Source organism: Lissotriton helveticus, chromosome 4_1 (assembly GCF_964261635.1).
Source record: "Lissotriton helveticus chromosome 4_1, aLisHel1.1, whole genome shotgun sequence".
Taxonomy (NCBI): Eukaryota; Metazoa; Chordata; class Amphibia; order Caudata; family Salamandridae; genus Lissotriton; species Lissotriton helveticus.
In genome coordinates, this window is record NC_136063.1 from 745,693,192 (window position 1) to 745,713,643 (window position 20,452).

The following is a 20,452-nucleotide window of genomic DNA, read 5'->3' on the forward strand; positions in this document are numbered from 1 at the left end:
ATGTTTGAAGAAACATTTTGGAGTACTTTTGATGTTGGGTGAGGGGAATTGTGCATTTTGGAGGTTTAAATATTTATAGCGAAGATGTAATGATCAGACCAGTTGACTACTATTGGTTTAAGGCAGGACACTGTGAGACTTATGAAGAAAACTAGGTCAAATATTGCCTTTGGTGTTGAAGAGTAGATTACATAGTTGAGATAAGTTATAGTTGTCAAGTTCAGTTCAGTTCAAAATGCTACTTTATTTAACACAGCAATCTCTTAAACCGTAGACATAACAATTCACATACAGCCTGATTCATGTACGGGCCGTTTTGCGTGTCCCTAATAGCGATTAATAGCGACTCGCTATTGAGGAAACGCAAAACGGCATTCATGTACTTTTCGGGGAAAAAATAGCGACTCGCACGCGGGCGCTAAAGCCGTTAGCGACCGACAAAAAACGCAGAAAAATCGCTATTTCCGGCTACCTGCGATCGGGATAGCGACTCTCAATCCCGATCGCACGGGATAGCGACTCGCAATCCCGATCGCACGGGATAGCGACTCGCAATCCCGTGGGATCGGGAATGCGAGTCGCTATCTCGCGGGATCTGGAAAACGGGAAGACGCATTACGAGCACCGTGATGACATCACAACCAGGAAGCAGCCAAATCCCACCCCCAAACAACACAGTGACGCTATCAGTCGAGTGTTGAAGACCGAAAGCTGCCGCTAAACTGCCGTTAGCGACTCACAACCCCGCCGAAATAGCGAACGACATGTCGGAGGAACCCCAGCCAGGCCCCAGCAACAGCGCTGCCCGCAAGCGCAAACTGAAATTCTCCGAACAGGAGCTGGAGAACCTCATCGAAGGGGTGGTGGCCAACCACGACCAGCTGTTTGGTGCCAACTCCCGGAGGGTCCCAGAGCAGGAGAAGAGGAGGATCTGGGTTGGGATTGCCTCCAGTGTGAACTCTGTGGGCGTTGCGGACAGGTCTCTGGAGGAACTCAAAAAGCGGTGGTACGACCTCCGAGGCCGTGCCAAGGAGAGGGTTGCGGAGCGCCTTGGTGAGGCATCAGGCACCGGAGGTGGTGGACCGACTGTCCCACCCAACACCCCCCTGGAGGACCAGGTACAGGACACGTTGGAGAGGGAGGCGTGTGTTGGCGTGACCCCTCTGGACTCCTCCCGCCCCACCCAAGACACCCAAGGTAAGTGGCATGCGACTGCGACCCTGTCCCCTATGACCGCCCCTGACCAAATAGGCTCACTCATTGGCCCTTAGTCATGCCTATGTTGTGCATCAGGAAATGCCCTGAATATTGTGGGAGACGTAGTATGTCCACAATGTAGTAGTACCACAATGCGGCCAGAAAGGTTCCAAAGTGCGCAAATACACAGCCACCCAGGGAATGACACCCAGCATGCATGTAACATCTGCACGTCTGACAGTCACATGCACCTAATGAGTATCCACTTACCCTCACAAATGCGGGAGACAGCAGTGACAGTGAGAGGCTGCTGATCGATGAGGAGGCCCAGGAGGAGGAATCCCTACCTGATACACAGCCACCAGCCCCTGCAGCAGCGCCAACACCAGCAGCCAGGCCCCCCGCCTCTGCTGCTACAACACCTGCAGGCCCACCGTCTGCCAAGGCCAGGCCCCCCGCCTCTGCTGCTTCAACACCTACAGGCCCACCGTCTGCCAAGGCCAGGCCCCCCGCCTCTGCTGCTTCAACACCTGCAGGCCCACCGTCTGCCAGAGCCAGGCCCCCCGCCTCTGCTGCTTCAACACCTGCAGGCCCAGCGTCTGCCAGAGCCAGGCCCCCCACCTCTGCTGCTTCAACACCTGCAGGCCCACCGTCTGGCAGAGCCAGGCCCCCCGCCTCTGCTGCTTCAACACCTGCAGCACAGCCAATAAGATCTGGCCCAGCCACATCCGCTACACAGCGGCCCAACAGCAGGCGGGGCAATGGGCATCTCCATGCCTGCCTGAGCGTGGAGCGGCGCATGCTCCGCATACACCAGCGGCAGTCCCAGCAGCAGGGAGCAATCCAGCTCCAGCTCCATAAGATAGGCCGCAATGTGGCTGGAGTCGGGGAGAGGATGGACCGCATGACGGCGGCTATGGAAGACAACACTGCAGCGCTGGTGAAGCACCGCAGTGTTGCAAGCAGGCGCCACCACCAGTTGCTGAGCCGGCTGTCCACCTATAGCCGCTCCAATTATGTCTCGGCAAATGCCACCACCCTGCTTGCGCGGCGCTCCCTGACCCAGCAGCACCAACTGGTCCAGTGCTGCGAAGATATTACCCGGGTGCTGGAGCATTTGACCACCGCCGTCACCGCACTGCACGCACCTGTGCTACCGGCAATTGTGGGGGGTGATGATGCTAGTGAGGGTGCCTCCAGTGTCAGCAGCCACTCTGCCACGCAGGCCCCCCCACCTAGGCGCAGCACAAGGGCTACGCCTGCTCCAGCTGCCCAGGAGGAGGAAGAGCCTCCCAGGCGCCTGCAAATTGTGCGCCGGAGGCGCCAATGACATTGTGTCAGGGACACAGGCGCAGGCTGAACTTAAGCCTGCCATGGACCGTGTCATGCAGTATGCATGAATACTGCATTTTGTAAATAGTTGTTTCCAAGACCTATTATTTTTTGTGATTATAACAAATACATTTATTTTGGTGCACACATACGCCTTGTGTAATCATTACAGTTTGCATGCAATTGTGATATGTGGGGTGGGGGAAGGGGGTGGGCTAGAAATTGTTAGCTGTGATGTGGTTGCGACGTCTGTGGCCTTCAGCTGGGTTCTCCCCGCGTGCATGGTGCGCATGTGCTGGTGGCCGGTCGTCCCCCTCAGATTCACTGCCTGAGATGTCAACTGGTATCCGGCGCTTGGTTGCAATGTTATGAAGCATTGCACAGACAGCCACAATGCGGCAGCACGCTGAAGGACTGTAATACATGGCCCCACCTGTCTTGTGCAGTATACGGAACCTGCTCTTGAGCAGGCCAAATGTCCTTTCAATACAGTTCCTTGTCCGGATGTGCGCAACATTGTAGCGGCGTTGCTGAGGTGTGGCAGGGTTGAGGTAAGGGGTCAGGAGGTATTCCCGTAGGGCGTAGCCACTGTCACCTGTATGAGAGGAGCAGATGTTGATTGCCTGTGCAGCGCAGTTACTTCATAGCAATGTGACATTGTCGACAAAGTGTACTTACCAAGTAGGTGTCCTTCCCCAAACTCTCCCCTGATCAGTCGTGTGTGGAGTCCGCTGTGCCTGAAGATGAAGGAGTCATGGGTACTCCCTGGGTACTGGGCCACAATGTCAGTGATGATGGTCTTGGCATTGCAGACCATCTGTATGTTGAGGGAGTGGTACGACTTCCTGTTGCGGTACATATACTCCGTGCCAGCTGGTGGGCAGATGGCTACGTGGGTACAGTCTATGCAGCCAAGGACATGGGGAAAATGGGCAACATTATAAAATTGTAGTTTTGTGAGGTCCAAATCCTGTTGGCTCGTGGGAAATGTGATGTGCCGGTGGAGCTGGGTGAGCATGGCGTCAACAAAAGTGTGGAGGCAGCGTGACATGGTGGGCTGGGATATCCCCCCAGCAGCGGCTACTATGCCCTGGAAACTGCCGGATGCCAGGAGGTGCAGGCTGCACAATACCTGCACATGTGTGGGCACAGAATTGTTTCGCCTTGTTGGGTGCTGCATGATGGGGTCGAGTTCTTGTATCAGCCAGGTGATCATTTCCCCATTCAGCCTGTATTTGGCATAAATCTGTTCTCTGGTTTGCCCCAGCAAGGTGACCCGCTGCCGGTAAATCCTTGCCTGCCTCATGCGTCTCCTCCGTGCTGCTCGCTGTAGCCTTCGCCGCCTCACCACCATGTACATCCCAGGCATTGTGGAACGCCTATTGCTGCTGCTGAATGTCCTTATGTGTGATTGGTCAGGCCTGGACCTGTTGGTGATTGGCTAACAGTTTTTCAAAATTTGGTTAATCATGGCTTTTATGGTTACCACCTGCTTTGAGTTGTCCTTAAATTGCGCCGCGCAAATGTGCGATTTAGCGCTTTTTCAAAATATTTATTCTCCAGAGGTGGTTTGTTTACTGGTGTAGGACCGCACCTTTACTAAAACTATAAAATGTGCACACACATGATAAGAAGTCCATGAGTTTGCCTCCTTACTTCCTCTTACACACAGAAATAGGAAAATTCCTTTTGGGATTGTTTTTGTCCCTTCCTGCACAAAAACAATCCTGTCCTTAATGCAGATACCCTTTGTAGAATGGTGCAAGGGTGCTTGCAGTGCTACTGGCAGCCCCAAGTGTGTCAGAAGAACTAGGAGAGAGTTGAAGATTGACATCATTTGCAAATATGGCACTCTGTCATTCATGCAACTCAGCACAGCAATTTGCGTTGAAGCACTGCAATAAATAAATGTAAAATATACCTGCCTTTTAATATTTTGTCCATCCCCCTATACACACCCACATTTGCATCTTGATAGTACATTTCAACTGTGTATTATTAAGCTTACATGGCAGATAAGTATGCAGGGGGAAATCAGGTCAATACAGCACATACATTTCCAAAAGGGATTTTGAAAATGCTTCTGATTGCATACACCACGGAAATATGTACAGCATATCATTATGCATTCTTGCAAATTGGTTTGTGAAGTGGGCACTTTTTGATTGAAGTGTGGAATTAGAAACAGGTGAAGTTGTAAACGCGGTCAATGGGTACACTGACATGTACCCTGCGTGAAATCGAATATCTCCAAGGAGGATCAAGCAGCAGAAGTTAGGCATCGACAGGAATGCACCTTGAGACCTCGCGGTGATAAGCTGCGCTATATAAGAACTTCTGACATTGACATTGACAATGCGCCGGACTAACAGAATAAGAGTTGATTAGCATTCATTGAAAGACTATTTTGGAAAAAAACGTGTCCTGTGGTAAGGCTTGTCAGAGGGAGGCTCTGGAATACCGGAAGGAATCTTTGCATCTCTTAAAAATGGTTAGGCCACACAGCTGCCTGCCAAAAAGAGACACAAATATAAATCCAGGGGCATGTTTACGAAGGTTTTCGCATCTCCCTTGATCAACGCAAGGAAATGCAAGGCCGACGCAAAATATAAATCGGATTTATCAAACTATGCAAAGCCACCATGAGTAGCTTGATAAATCCAGAAAAACCCAACAAAGCGCAAATCACTGCATTGCGTTACTCTGCCTCAGGGAAGCATTCCATGGGTGTAGCATGGGTGTTCTCACGCACCACCCATGGATATTGTCACATTCTCAGATTTAATAGCAGTGGTAAACGTGGCAATGCATCAAATGCTACCCCTCGCCAGAGGAGGCATAATGAGGAGAAATATGTTTATTTCTACTCGTTTTTTCCTCTTTCTATGTGTGCTGCATCTGCAGCACTCATAGAAAGCGGGCAATGCCCCAGGGATTGTGTTTAAGAGCGTAGGTGTCCCTTCTTGCACAAAACAATCCTGCTTACAATGCATGCACCCTTGCATCGTGGTGCCAAGGTGCCTCCGAGCGCCAGCGCTGGGAAATGGCTGGAATGCAACGTACATTGTTAAGTACAGCCCATTCCTGCCCTTTCCCTATCATGCAGCGTAGCAAGGTTACTTGCTGCATGATTTCTTAGTAAATATGCTCCTGAAAGTGAAAATATTAGAATGCATGAGGCAAAAACAAAGGTTAATTGCTCTGTAAAATTAAAGATTAATCCAGGATTATGCAGAATAAATGTTGTATCAGCAATCAGAGAAATTACCAACTTGATGCTTTTGCTGACCTGTAAGCTTTTATATTTTATTAATTTTCCCTTGTCTTAGAGGTTATACCTAGAACACATGATATAAAGCACACATATACACCAAATTATTTAAATTAGTATTCCTTTTATTGTCCCGGAAAAAAAGAAAGTCTGAGTCATGCCAGCCATGCTACTTTCTTAAGCTACTGCCCTCAGAACCCCCAAGGCTGAAAGCACATAACTTGATGAGTAACCTACTTTTATTTTCTATGCTGCCTTGCGAACAAACCATGTACAAATCAACTTACAGTAGACATCTAAATAGAGCGGGGATGAAGGGTGGTGATTTGAGCAATTACGTTATCCTAAATTCATTAGTATACCATCTCTGCTAAAAGCAGACTTGTTTGTTGCACAAAACGAAATAAATTGTTAATCAGATATCTTGTAATGTCCAATAAGCTGAACTTCTCTTTTAACTGGTATGTGGCTACATACATCAATGAGACTTTAGCCAGTGTCTCACACGCTAAATTTTGACACATATTACACACTACCTTGACTACATTGCAACTGTGGCACAAGCTTGTCCAACAAATCTTAATGGTATAATTCCATTTTGAGCCTTCGCTTGCCTAGAGACAAACTGGGATCATTTATATCTTGCCTACATTTCCAGTTTGTAGGGTCCCACAGGGTTTAACTTTGCCACATGTGCTATTTAACAAATAAAGGTTCCCATTATTAGACATTTTTGTATGCATTAATGGACAGTTTCAAGCATAATCAGATGATATGCAGCTGTATCCACACTTCCCCAAGCAGCCCTCTTCAAACTTTTAATTGCAACTTCTTCTTAATGATGTTAAACCTGAATGCATTCCAACCAATTACAGCTAAATAACTCCATAGCTGAGGTTATAATGTTTGGTAACAAAAGTCACAATTAGCTGGGGACGTGGTATCCACGCTCAACAATATTGTGGTGGAATCGTGAACTCTGATGTCCAGCAGGGCCTATTTCCTTCCAAAAGCCACCAGCAGACGTCTGAGTCCTCTCTTTAACATACCTGCGGATTCTTCTTAACCTCCCTGATGTGGTACTCTGCATTTCCTTCATTTTGTCTCTCCTGTGTGCCACGGCAGTGAATTTTATTTAGAACGAAAGCAGCCACCATTTTGTCAGCGTGTCGCTCGCAAAATGTCTCCTCATCAAATATAGTCAGTCTACCAGGAGTTCTTGGGAACATAGCATGACATGTCTTTCGTTAAGGATTTGCCGCCACCGCTAAGAGTCAGTTACCTGTTCTTTGAACTTGGGGGCATTGCGGGCAAACAGCCGCCACCGCCGAGAGTCACCGGAGGCCATTTTTCACGCAAATGGACGCCGGAGGGGAGGAGAACTGCATCTCCCAGCATCCCCTGCGCCGCACACACCACTAACGGCACCACACAGCGCCAGGAGGTGCACAAAAGGATGCTCGGGCTCCCGCGGTGCGGGAGCTCGTTAAGGATTTGCCACCACCACCAAGAGTCAGTTACCTGTTCTTTGAACTTGGGGGCATTGCCCCATGGAACTTGGATTTTACTATATGTAAAATATTACAGGCATCAATGGTAGCAAGTTTGTTAAAGTCAGATTTTGCCTTGACCAAATCATGAAGCAAAGAAGAAGATTTATAGTTAAAGTAGGCATGTTCGAGTGTCTTAATATGTTTTAGTATGAGAAGATATTGTACATTTGAACTCTTCTTTCATCTAACTGAGTGAGCTATGGTGAAGGCTCTAAAGGAGGCCTTAAAACATCTCAAGTATTAACAATAGATATGTCCTTGGAGTTATTGAAGCAGACAAATTATTGTATAAAGACATTGGTTTCTGTAATAAATTGACTATCAGATAACAGGGAATTATTACATTTCCATATGCCAGTTTTTGGAATCAATAGTAGAACATTTTAAAGAGGACAGTACAGGAGCAAGATTAGAGATAAATATGGAGGCAATTTCTGAGGAGTGTAGAGTAGGGAGCAATGATTTAGTAACTAAAATATACTCAATTCTAGACATCTTATGTTGAACATTAGACAATGGTCAAGATGAGATGTCAGATTAGAAGGCTTTATATGCTTTATCTGGTTTAAATTTGTATTTAGACTTTTTATGCAAAAAAGGATCCAAGTATTGGTTAAAGTCACCCACCATAATGATATTGGGATTACAACTATTTGCAAGTTTTACCTTAACAGAATGCTAAACAGCGGATTCATATTTTACTAGTCCATACATGTTAAACAGAGTAGCATGCTTGTATGGATAATAGCATTAACTAGCACTCATCAGTATCACATTCAGTGGATGTAACCTGTAGTCCCAGAGCTTTAAGACATAGAATAGCAACACAACCCTTACAACCAATGGCAGGAGAGAAAAACCTGGCCCACCCATTGTATTTTCAGATAAAACAGAAGTACAGTGCATTTCTTGTGAAAAGTCAATTTGAGAATCAAGCTTAGATAAGTGAGAGAGTATCTTTTGATGTTTGACCACATGACCAAGACCTCAAACATTCCACGAGACACCGTTATGCATACTGGATAGAAAAGAGTAATATTACACGAATATGAAGAACAAACTACAAAAAAGGGAGATGATACAAAATGATAACATTCATGAAATAAAACTTGAGATGAGAACAGGGACATCCAAAAAATGAAACGAATATTATATGAACACTCACAAAGAACAGAGAGGAAGAAAAAAATAACGTAAAGGTATATATAAGAAAGTAGACGAAAGAATAGATCAAGGATGAGCATCCAAATCTGAAAGTGTAAATATTTGGAAGTGGTAAGAGACATGTCAGTACCATAACAGGACTAGTAGGAGAAAGTAGAAAAATACATTAACAGGAAGAAAAAAAGTAATTATAAATAAAGAAAAAAGAAAGAAAGTGCATGGAAGCATCTTAACACTTCTTAGCAGCAGTATCCATAACATCTAATGATATGCTCTGGAGAAACATTTTCAATTTCATAGGATCAGCAAATGATTTAGAAGTGCCTTTGTAAGTTATCTTGCATAAGCAAGGGTGACGAATGCCATATCGCATATTCAGATATCGCATTTGAAAGCCTCAAACCAAGGAATTGTTTTCTTCTGACATTCATACCATTGGAGATGTCCTGGGATATAAATATATTATGACCAGACCAAACAGGATGCTGTTTGTCCTCAGCAGCTTTCAAGACTTAAAAAAGGTCTGGAAATTCAAGAAAGCGCATAATTATATCTCAAGGTTTGGAAGAATGAGGGTTTAACTGACCCATGCGATGAGCTCATGGCAAATTGAAGGAGGAGCAGCAGAGAGTCCAAGGACTTCTGGAAGAAATATAGGCATAGATTGCTGCGACAATTTCTGTTCTCCAATTCTTCTGATTTAAGTTTAAGTTTTAAGATCTCGTGTTCTAGCAAAGGAATTTTAGTGGACATATCCTGAAGAGAACTAATACGCAGCTCCATTTCAACCATCTTGCCCTCCATAATGATCCAACTATTCACGATCTGTTGCAGTTTGTCATTGGTGGTGCACATAAAAGGTTGTAAGCCCCTCACCTCATCAAGCATACTATCCAAATCTGGAGTATTAGAAGACATGATAGGTGGAGTAAAAACAAATGAAATCCTCAGTGTTTCTTTGACCTACTCCTGGCACTTTGACCCACTCACTCATGCATGTTTTTAGCATCCTGAGGTAGGTGCGATGAGGATATTTGGTCATCACCGAAACACACGTCAGTGCAGCCTCAGAAGACAAGATGAGAGGAACAAGATATTTAGCTATTGCTCTTAATGTTCGAATAGGTTTATTAGATTAAGTGTTAACTCTAAACATCTGGAGAAAAGATACAACTTGTGCTCTAACGAAAGAGCTGAAATTATATGTTTTTGTATGTCCTCATGGATACAAGACACTCCTTGTGTTTATGATGTTGTTGAATTCAATATTTTTGTTTTAGCGGGTTAATGAATGAGATATGAATGAGAGAATGTGAGGTTCGTCTGGTCAGAGACTTATTTTTGTTTTTTGTTCCACAGTATTGTGATTTTGTTACATCATACATATGAAAATGTATTTTTGAAAGTGAAACTATATAAAAATATTTTTTTACATAAATGATGGTAATAAAAACTATATAAATAAGATTCAAATAAATTAGTGTATGTGTTATTGTTTTCAATACATGTTTGGAAATGATGTTTTTATTTATGGATGCTTTTGTTTCTTGGCTCCCTTAGGACTCCTAGTGAGCCTTTTTTTGAGATGGTGAGAGATTTCTCCGACCTACATTAATAAGTAGGAAGCTACTTCTTTTGTTTAACAGGGAATTAATGTAGTCTAGTTAATAATAGATTATAACCTGAATCACTGTTTTTGAGATGCCACTGGAATAAGTGGAAAGAGTTTTCTGAGTGTGTGTGAAGTGTTAAAAGAAGTAAAGGCTACCTGATTAATCTGGGTGGAAAGGAAAGTGTGATACTAAAGAGAGCACCCAGGACTTTTGCTGCACTTACTGGAACCAATTTTAAGCAAAGCTCCGCAGGCTACCAAGAAGCTAACCAGACAGATGTCATACTACCAAACAGAAGTACCTCTGTTTTGTCTCAATTTTTCATAAGAAAACTTGCATTAATCCAGCAGGCTACTTCGCACATTCAGAGCTTTAAATTTAAAGAGATGGTATCAAGGTCATCAGTGAGCAGTGCCCATTATTTAGATGTTACCCACAAAGGATGTGATGTGAAAGCCAAAGGAGCTTACTAGTCTAGCTAACGAAGAAATAAATAGATCAAACAGGGCGGGACTCAATGAAGAGCTCAATGGTACTTGGCATTGTGCGGTAAAGAGTTTCAATGAAAATGAATGGCAGGATACTGTCTGGCTTTTGCCACAAAGGATTGAATAAAGCAATTTCAAAGCCTTAGTGCAGATACCCAGGCCAGCTAAGTGGGTTAGGAGCAGTGTAGAGACACAGTGATAAATGCTGCAGAGAGATCAAGCTGAACTGCCCTTGTCCAAAATACATCTGATGTAATCAGTGATTGCCACAAGAGATGAGTCAGTACTATGGCGAGGTCTAAATCTGGATCAAGAAACAGCCAAAAGATTGATCGTCTCTGGAAATTGGGATATTTCCCACTAATAGCTTTTTCTAAATTTTCTTAGAGCACAGTCGGTAAAGATATGGGCCTAAAATGATTTAACTCATTATGGTGAAAGGTAGTATTTTTCGGGGGAGGAACTATCATGGCCTGCTTCCAGGCCTGTGACGCAGTGGCCCTTTCAATTGAGAGGTTGCATAGAGTAGTGAGCTAAGAAACTATTTGACAAGGTGCTAACTGTAAAATATGAGGTACAAAAGGATTGGGAAGAGAGTCCGGAATTCAAGAAACAAAAAAATCATGGACTTGAGAGTCAAAGAGCAGAGAAAACCTATGAAGTGAGTTACCTAGCGAACTTGAAGAAGGTTGATTAGGAATAGTTAGAGGGACTGGTAGTGTATAGAGAGGAAATTTCAGATAGATGTCATCAGATTTCTTCTTGAAAAAGGAGGCAAGATTGTCACAAAAGTTTGCGAATTTGAAGTGGAGGTGTTGACTGCCGCAAGGGAGGAAAGGTATTTTCACAATGGAAAAAAGGTCTCCAGCTTGGTCGATGTAATGTTACATTTTAGATGAATAAAGGCTGCTTTAGAAACTTTATTACATGTTTACAGGTCCTAGTTGTACTTGATTTTAGCTTCACCATCACATGGTTTTGTTGTAAGGATCTGCAATTTTGTTTGGTCGTTTTGATTTCTCTAGAGAACTAGGATGCAGATGACGTCAGTCTGTTTTTGTTTAACAGTGCACAGGGGAGACCGTAAATCCTCCTGCCAAAATTATTGTCAGTGGGAACAATATTCACATTCAGAAGGGAGGAGTTATATTGAAGAGCTTTACTAAAGTTGATATTTCGTATTTTAATTCCAGATTACATTTTTTGAGCAATAGGAGGCTCCGCTGGCCTATATGTAGGAAAGGGAAGGACACATTTGAAAGGAACAGCTGCATGATTCAACCATGTTAAAGGAAGCGATTTACAGATCTGCAAAAAGTTATGATTTACAAAAATAGGGTTGAGAATATGATGGGCAAAATGTATTGGGAAATCAATAAGTTGATTAAAGGCATAGCACGCAGAAGTTGCTTAAAGAAGCTGTATCATTATTAATTGTATCATCGAGATGCTAATTCAAGTTGCCTGATATTGTAAAATTAGCTGCACTAAGGATTGGTGGTTTTAAGAGAGACATTAAGAAGTTAATAGAATGTTGCCTAGGACCCAGGAGGAAGGTTGTTAGACCTGGCATCCTTGGCATGTTTCTCCCCTAACTGTTTTGCTTTCAACACCTCCTTTTTTCCTGACTTCGTTTTTGCTGGCTTTGGTACTCTGAACACTTTACCACTGCTAACCAGATCTAAAGTGCTTGTGCTCTCTCCTTAAAACGTGGTAGAATTGGCTTACACCCAATTGGTACATTTAATTTACTTTGAGGTCCCTAGTAAAGTGGTACTGCATGTTTCCCGGCCTTGTAAATTAAATGCTACTAGTGGGCCTATAGCACTAATTGTGCCTCCCACATAAGTAGCCCTTCAAACATGTCACAGGCCTGCAATTGCAGCCAAGGACGTAGCTACCAATGGTGCAGCCAGTGGGGGCAATGCACTGGGACCCACAAGTCAGAGGGGTCCAATCTATATCAGCCCCATGAGCCATGAAAATCTGCCCCTTAAGCCATAAGACACGTAGATAACCATCCCAGACATCCAAAAGGTAACGAGCAATAAACATTACTTTTTGCTTTTACCTTGTCACATTTGCTGTCGGTTCAAAGTCAGAGATCCAATGTCAGTCTAGTCTTCTAACAAACTGCTGCTTTTTTTTTAAAAAAAAGACTCTGGTGTTTACTGTTGTTTTGCTTGTTGCAAAATGTGAGCCATTTTCAAAGTGAACTATGTGAAAATCTTGCTGAATGTCTTTTCTTCTAACTCACAGCAAAATATTAATAGTGATACATGAACTGCATAAATGTTTCAAAATAAATTAACAGAAAAGCACAAATGAATCATTTTTCCTATTCTAAAGCATGATGGAAGCAAATATTTTAATAGAGTCATAACAAATCAAGTCACTTTACTTGGTAATGCGCAAATTATATACACTGAAACTGAATTTCCACACATTATCGGTTATGTGCTACATTTTATTATCTGTAAAATTGTATACCTGTGCAAAATTCAAAAGAAAATGTGTTGTTTGTAAATGTTAGGGGTTACCACACTGTGGTTTAGTAATGTATTTGTGACAGTGTGCTACTAGCTATACACTACACCCTTTCCACTTCCTTGCGGAATGGATTTGGACAAGCGTCTTTGTGTGACGCTTGAACTTTTCAGAATCCCTAGGAGTTCAGTGATGTAACATTGATGGCAGTACCACCAGTCTGATAATTGTTCCAGCACCAATGTCTACTTCCCTACTAGCGCCACAGAAGCTCTTATAGCACTGAGAGCTTGTTAGCTGCATTCGATTCATCAGCTTCAAGAGTCAGAACCTAAGCAGCAGTATCTACTGAGTTTACTGAAGCACCTGCGGGGGCACTTCAAAGGCTCATTATTTATGCACTGAATGGTCGAGGAGTGGGCAAGCTCACTTTTGTAAACAGAGAGTGAGCCATTCGGCTTTGACTGCCTGACACCAGCAGGGTTCAAAGAAGCAGTTGTGCCCAGTACTGCAGTAGAGGTGGGCTAGAGGACAAATTAACAGCGCAAGCAGAGTAAAGGGTCTGTCTTGGATTTTAAGCCGATCTTGGCTGTAAGAGCCCAGTTATGAGCTGAGTGTGGGAACATTTGACATGGAACTCATGAAACAAATATTATGTAAAAATATGATAAAGTGTCTTCAAAATTCAAAAAGACATATGTTTCTTTGACAAGCGTTTCACCTTTGTACATCAGATTATATCACTGCATTGTTAGGAATTTATTAGAAATGATAGCTTTTAAGAATTAACTTAGAAACATTTACCTTCCAACAACCCACTCTGATGACAATACCATTAGTTAACTAAGAGACAAGTCAGTTGTTATGTGCGCCCTATATGTGGGCTATATTCCTATTTTAAATGGAGCAATATTATAGTCCATTTAGTCAAACACAGGAGAGATTTTTGTACAGAAAACATCCTCACTTGTTTTAAGATTATCTCATATGCAATAATGGAAAAATATAGGAGGCACGATAAAATAAAATAATTGCGTAGGATCACAGAATATGGTCAAGTATCCAAGTAGACATTAATCCTAGCTTAGTATGGGTGTTCTTTGCCTGAAATAAGCTTAGATGCTATTGCCAGTGTGATACCTGTTTTGTATGTGAGGATATCGTAGCTTGCACTGCTGATGACCATCTTGTACCTGCATGTGAGGGGTTACACTGCTACCAAATATTGCACATTGTTTGTGTGCGTGTGTGTGTGTATGTTTCCACACAGGCCTGTGCTGCTGCAAAAAATGTGGTCCATGTTCTGTGCATATGAAGGAAGCTTGCATTGTTTCTGACCAGATTAGTATGTGTTCTACCGGTGTGAGGGAAGTGTGTAGTCCTGCCTGGTGCTATACCTATTTTGTGTGAGAAATTCTTGCTATGCGTGTGAGTCAGTCATGCATTCGAACACATCAGTGCTATTCCTTACACTTTTATTAAATCTCAAATCCTGTTTCTGTGTTGTAATCAAGTGAGGCATTTAATGGTGCTGCCCAGTGCCACACTTGTTTTATGTCTTGGACAGAAGCTGGCAATGGCCCTCCAAATCACACTGGATCCATATATTTCGAACTAGCTTTCACTGGCCTAAGTTTCGCATTTGTTTTATGTCTCCCAAGAAAGCTTGTATCGGACCTGCAGTACAACATTTGTTCCATGTCTTTGAAGGAAGCTTGCACTGACTGGTCCTGGAATAGTATAATTGTTAAATATCTTTGACGGAAGTTTGCACAGGTTAGCACAGCAGTACCATACTTTGTCCATGTCACTAAAGGAAACTTGCACTGATCCTGCAGCATCACACTAGTTCAATATCTATACAGGAAAGATTGTGATGCTCTCGACCAGTGTTGCATGTCTTCTGCACGTTAGCGAAGGACACCCCAGTACTCCTCCTCCCTATGAACTATCTATTTATGTATCTATTATGTCAGGACAAAAGAATCTTTTAGTTGCCTCACTAGTCTTGCTGAGATAAAATGGGCTTCAAGTAAGTCCACTACAGTTTTTCGTCAGCGTGTCAATCACATATTGGGTCAGCCCTTCAGAACAGCATACCTACAATACCGATCAGCCCTCTTCTGCCATTGGCTTTGTTACTAATGTTTGGCTCTGCCTACTAGACAATCACTGGTCTTTATAATGTCAGGAGGCCTGATTACCAACATTTTGTCTGCTTGCTCAGTGTTACTCTACGTCCATAAAAGTCAAACCGTAGGTGATACCTCCTTTAGTTTGTTCCCCAGGAGTTCACCTGCAAATGCAGACTATTACTAATTGAGTAATAACAGTACTAGCAGCTCACTGCCATTGCTACTGCATCACAACATTTATGTGCAGGGTGCTAGGCATCATTGCTGCAAGCATTAAATCAAAGCCACATTCTGGATACTCTAAACATTTTTACTGTTCAAAGATGGCAGATTAGTGCAAAGCTTGACTTTTTAATATTTGTTGAAGCACATGCTCTCCATATTTAGTTGTCTTTTTAAAGTTTTTGTTTAAAAACATGTTTTGCTTATGCTTGCGCTACGTAGAAAACCACCACCTTGTTTTTTCATAAGGCAAGTGGGACTTTTTTTATTATACCAAGACTCTTCCCTGCAAAAGTTCAAAAAGATTAGACTCACAAACTCTGCAGTGCTGGACCAAGTGTGGCTAATGGAAGAATAGATACCCTCAGTGGATGTTCAGTGTAGTTTTCCTCAATAATTTTGAATTACACTAGGGGCCAATGAACCAGATAATCAACCTGTGTCTCTTAATCCACTATGTGTCCAAACTCTTCTCCTTTCTGCTGAGCAGTGTATCCGTGTGTTAGCAGTGTGCTTGTGTGAGTGCAGAATAGTTACCATATTTTGTGTGTGCCTTGTGTTTGTGGGAATGCAAGATTAACATTGCCTTTTATCAGTGCCGGGTAAGTGGTCTATAGGTTGAATGTGGTGCCTTTGTGTTTTCAGAGTGAGACATATGCCAGTGTGAGTGCAGCTTGAGAGATGTGAGGGGTGCTGTGTGAATAAAGGGGCTCTGCATGTCAAGTTTTTGTGTGCATGCGCTTTACAAGGACCAAATCTATGGGCTTTGGTGATGGTTTTAGGGTTATGGATGTGACTTGCAGAAATGCAGTGCAGGTAGTGGAAATATAATTGTGTGTTTATGCGAAAGGTAGTGACTTTTGATATGGCAGGGGAGACTCTCACAGACTTTTTCGGTGAACAGAGGGCACGCGCAGCTGAATCCCTACCTGAGAGGGAGCGCTACAGTCACCGGGGGTTTGTTTGTTTGCTGGAAGCCGCCACTGCCAGGAGTCAACTACATTTCCCAGCGTCCCTGGCGCCGCGTGTCACGCTACCGCGCCAGGACGCCACCGGAGGCACTAAAAGGCAGCGAGAGCCCCCGTCACGGGACATGCCGGGCAAAACCCGGGCAAAGGGCGGGCCGTCTGTGGCCATCCGGGGCCGGGAGAGGCCGAGCCGGGCAATACCCCTTGGTCCTGGGCTCCAAATGACTGATTGACATCTTGGTGGTAACCACTTTTAGTTTCACTATATAGTGAAAAATGTTAACTTACCTACAAATTTTGTAATTGTATCTTAGTGCCTAAACCATTTGTTTTTGCTGGCACCTTTATATTGCCTTGTTGATAACATTCCCTTTCGGGCCCAATCTTGTTTAAGAATATCCCCCCACAGCCTCCCCTTGCCACAAAGCAAAGAGCAGTTGTAAATACTCCCCTCCCAAGTCTAACAGCTATTGACAGAATGCTGCAAAAAACTATGGGGGTGGTTGCGTCTGCCATCGAAAACACAGAAAGGCGCCTTTCCCTTCCACCTGGTATGCTCCCCCCCTTGCCCGCTATCAATGCATCTATGCTTACATTAAGTTCCCAGGACTCGATATTGGCGCCATCATTTGTTGGTTTGCCGGGTGTCCAATCTATTCCTTCAACCCGTGAAATTGTACCTACACTGCATAATCTGTTACCAGAACCCTTCCCTCCCTTAACTAGGTTATCTTTGACACCTACAATTTAACCAGCAAACGTATCTTTTGAGCCTCCTTTCTTAATTGATGATCTTGCAGAGAAGGTGGGGTGTGATCCCCTTTTAAGTCCGATATCTGTATCACTGTTGAGTGCGAATAGCGATGGCCCGCTCGTAACTACTAGAGGGCAAAAGGCAAGGCGAAAACAAAAGCATATAAAACAAGGAAGGGTCTTCTCTAAAAAATGACAAAGGGAATGGCAGTTATAAACAGAATAAAGCTGCTGGAAAACCAATTGGAACGAAAGGAAATAAGGGCAACGGTCAGACAGAGATTGCTTTCCCCCCAAATAGTATAGGAAATCCAGTAGCTGATGAGAATTTCTGGGGAAGAATGGAGACTTTGTTAACAACACTCCTTGAGCCCATTTGTTTAAAAATCACGAATATAGAAATGAGGGTAATTAGTATGGAGGAAAAATTTGTTAGTAATCATCAGCCCATTCAGGATAAACGATATACTATATCAACTCAATTAACTTCGGTTAATATAAATGAAATCCCTAACAGTACTTCACGGGATCTAGTCACCCAAGTTCAGCATAAAAATAGAGAGATTAACAGACAATTGGAACCTAAAAAGGCAGGGGAAAATACGGAATCTAGCGTAGTAGGTCCTTCAGGTACTGCTCGGGGAAATAGCAACAATAGTAACACCACAAATAATACAAGAACTGTTAAGGCCCCCCAAGAGGATAATGCAACCTTATCTTTACCAGTTTTAAACTTACCGCCTGAAGCTGTACCTTACACAGTTGTATTAGCTAATGTTCCACCTCTTCTCCCAAATGTCTTTGAACATTGGTCGACTTTAAGGAATAAATCCCTCCATTTTTTATCTACAAAGCTTGGACTGAAGAATTCACTATTTTCCGAATTTAAGATGGTTAGAAGGGTTAGCTGGTTAAGCACGTCAAGTAAATCGTTGAGTGGGGACTGTGTAATTTTAACATTTTGGTCGCCGCTACTGGTTCGCAACATAATTGAGAGGGGCTTTATTGGGTCAGTTGATACTGAGTTCATTAACATTCCCCCCCCTTGGTTTCTTTTATTGCCCCCCACGTCCTGATAGGTGTCCAGATCCCCACCGTCCAGCATTAAACTGTATGGGTCTTGTGGGAGAAAGATATTGTGTTTGACATCTAATCCTTTTGAGATCCTTAGTGGTTTAGAGAACAACGATTGACTGCCAATAGACACCCCTGCAAATTGTTCTGACATAATAGTTGATCTGATGCCTGTTTGCAGCTATGGGGATAATGTAATGGAAGGGATGGAGAAAGTTGCCAATATGAATATGATAGGGATTGAGGAGCATAGAGGGGGGAAGGTGGCCCTGCAGGGTGGGCTAGAGGTAGGGAGTACATATGGGCCTGAGACATTATTAGTAGGTGCTAGTCCCATTGTTTCTGTCTCTCCCCCATTGGTCCCCCTTTATGTAATGTCACCTCTTGGAACATTGCTGGCATTAAGTCCAAAATTGGTAACCCACTTTGGCAGGACTTTATTCAGACTCAAGATCTGATTTGTATCCAGGAAACATGGAGTAGGGAACCGATCCACCTTAATGGGTACAAGACTTTTCATACTCCAGCTGTTGTCGTTACACATGGGAGAGCGAAGGGGGATTGAGTATATACTTGTCAAACAAGTTGAACGTAATAAGGGTAACGGAGCCTGTTAAAGATATCTATTTTCAACTTCTGATACTTGTTTTGGATTCTGACACTCCAATTGCCCTGCTTAATTTATATAATAACATCCCCACGGGCGAAGTATCTAATGTCTTTAGAAAGTTAGATAAAGCCCTGTCGTTACAGGGTAAAATTTCCAGACATGATTTGATGATTCTTTTTGTGGGAGATTTTAACTACGCCTTATGTTAGCATGATGGAAGGTAAAAGGTGCGGAACAACATGGGAAGAGGGCTTGTGTCAGTCACATTTTAATCATTCCCTTCTGGGTGAACAGTTCAATGAATTACTTGGTAAATTTGATTTGGGATTTGCAAACGAAGTTTGTGTGCTACCATCTTCCTTACCCTCAGCATTTAATGGGAGGGGTTGTACTTCTACTATAGATTATGCTTTTGTAACGAATAAGCACGCTGACAGAATTTATTCTTTTAAGGTCTCAGATATTGTTTTAAGTGATCATTTTCCGCTATGTGTGGCCATCATGATCCCAACGAAGTCCCCCTTAATGCGTAATCTGGATAGGGCCAGAGTGGGTGAGAACCTGTCCATTGGTAGCATAAATGGCTACACGTTAAGATGGGCCATAGTGGATCAAACTAAAACACTTAATACAGTAATCGGCAAATGCTCCTCTGAGCTAGCAATCTGCTTGGGGGAAGATTCTACTCCTGAAATGCTTCTTTCATCCTTTTTAACCATCTCTAATGAAATTAGGACCTCCCTTACAAGACAGTGCAAAAACAATAGACTAAAAGGAGGCTGATTTAACTCAAATTGTACTAGAGCTTATGCACTTATAAAGCAAGAACTGCACAAGAAACCAAGGTGTGTTATGGAGGTTAGGAGACTCAGGAAAGAGTATAAACTTTCTGTAAAAGACAGAAAGAATATGTTGAAAGTACAAGCTTGGGAAGCCTTGCATTTAGCTTCTGAAAAAAACGATAGTGCGGGCTTTTGGAAGATTATTAGATCTCCCTTTCTTAGGGAAGAGGTTGGCCCTAAAATAGAAATAGCAATTCCGGAATCGGATTGGATAGGGCACTTCGCCAAAGTGTATGAGGGAGAGGTTCTGGTAACTTCTCCTTGTATTTCTACCTTTCATTCTACCACAAGAAATGTAATGTTCACCCTAGAAGAAGTTGAAAAAGCATTGCATGCAAGTCAGGGCGGTAAGGCCCCTGGACCGGACGGTGTCCCCATAGACATCTTTAAGGCCATCATTCCTCTGTGGGGCCCAATTCTGGTCCAGGTTCTTAATGCTAGTTGCATCACAGAATTTTTTCCCACCTGGGTGGAGTCCATAATCATCCCCATTTATAAAAAGGGTGATATACATGATCCGGGTTGTTATAGACCCATCTCCCTCTTGGATTCTTTTACAAAAATAGCTGGGCGGATAATTTTGAACCGTCTCCTGGTTTGGGCTGATGACAACTCCATCTTATCTGATCTACAATATGGTTTCCGTTCTGGCTTGGGAACAGTGGAACAGGGTATAAACCTTCTAATGCTGGTCGGGAAGTACACAAGGGCAAAAAAGGGGAATTTCTTCCTGGCCTTTGTTG